Raw genomic sequence first — 1,506 nt, forward strand, 5'->3', positions numbered from 1 at the left:
TAAAAACTTTAGTCTCACAGTCTTTATAGTTCAACCCAAATATTACATACAAATAATGCAGCAAATAAATGGACATTTCTGCTAATTTCCACTGGATTTCTTCATAATACTGCTGTCTGGTGTTGCATTAGTGAAGACACTTCCCACAACTACATGGGCACCCCAGAGACAGTGACAAATCTCTTTACAGCATCCAAGGTCATCGACAGAGAATCCTAAATGTCAGTAACCTTCATCTGTCTCAAAAAGAGTGTTGTTTGTATATGGCCCAAAAATGCCAAACCAGATGATGGGTCAATAAAGTCAGCCCGATATCCCTCAGCCTGAAGAGCATAGCAAATTTCCTTGGCACCACTGATGAATTTTTCTAAGAGAACTTCTCTTTCAATTTCTACTTCTTCATTCTAACCAATCATATCATTCTTAGTTTTTTGTGTTACAGTCAGAATCATTAGTTTGCTATTAGCAACTTCTGGAAACAGTGATTCAAAATCTCTCGCAGCAGTTCTGGGCATATCTGTGTTGCACACTCTACTCTGGCACTTTCAAAGTAAGTTTCTGTGCTGTTAATTTTGTGTTCAACAGGTGCCTCATTACCCTAAAATTCATTCACACATTGTGACATCACAAACTTGTCTTTCACCTGATAAAGGTTCTGCTAGACTATCACACACAGTTTTATGAACCAGGCTTTCTTCGGTGAACCAGTCCCATTGAGGTGACAATCAAAACCTATGTTCCCAGGAAGCTGGAGCCTCTATGTTGAGGTGCAAATGGTCCCATAGTTTCATCAGGCCACACTGTTTGAAAGCATGTATCTGGAGATGCCGAGGCCACATGAGACTCTTCAGAACCCGATGATCCTGTAGTTGAAAAGTTTGCAATTGAGAACCCTTTTAACTAAAGAGCAAAATCCTGGGCAATAGGAAGCCAGTCTGGCACTGTTCCAAAGCACACTGGCAATCTCTACTGGAAAGGATGGTTCGCAAAACAGCTTCCCTGTGGGAAGTTATTCCAGTTACCACCACTGCCTCCAGCTGCCCCAGAACCTGACTCTTTTGCTGTCAAATAGTGGCCTGAATCGTTACTTTTTAAGAGAATTTTCAGGAAGGTATTTCAGTGTTTTTGTCACTAGAAGATGTATCTCCAGTGAAGATGCTCCTGCCTCCAGAAAGCTCTGACATGGTGTAATTAAGTCAGGAATCTTTGGTACTCTCTCTTCTTTGGGATGCAAAAGAATGAGACAGACAGGCATGTGGGGGTGCCAGGACATCCTGGCCAGTGGGGATATGTCATACAGGGGCTGCCTGTGCCACACTGGCTGCTGAATACATGTCACCCTGGAGACAGGCTTGCCAGTATGGGGTGGGACATGAGGCAATCATGGGTCTTAGCCCTGGTCACGTGGACATGGATCCAGTGGTAACTCTCACCTTTGCAGCTGAATCTCTCTTGTGTGCTAATCCACATATTTGCCAAAACTATAATGGTTCACTCTCTATTTTC

General features: G+C 43.0%; 1 pseudogene; it reads right to left on the minus strand.

Annotated features, from left to right (window-relative positions):
• Nucleotides 1-81: 81 nt before the first annotated feature.
• LOC108290760 lies at nucleotides 82-1,470 on the minus strand (annotated as a pseudogene).
• Between the last annotated feature and the right edge of the window lie 36 nt (nucleotides 1,471-1,506).

Source organism: Cebus imitator, unplaced genomic scaffold, assembly GCF_001604975.1.
Source record: "Cebus imitator isolate Cc_AM_T3 unplaced genomic scaffold, Cebus_imitator-1.0 Scaffold443, whole genome shotgun sequence".
NCBI classification, from domain to species: Eukaryota; Metazoa; Chordata; class Mammalia; order Primates; family Cebidae; genus Cebus; species Cebus imitator.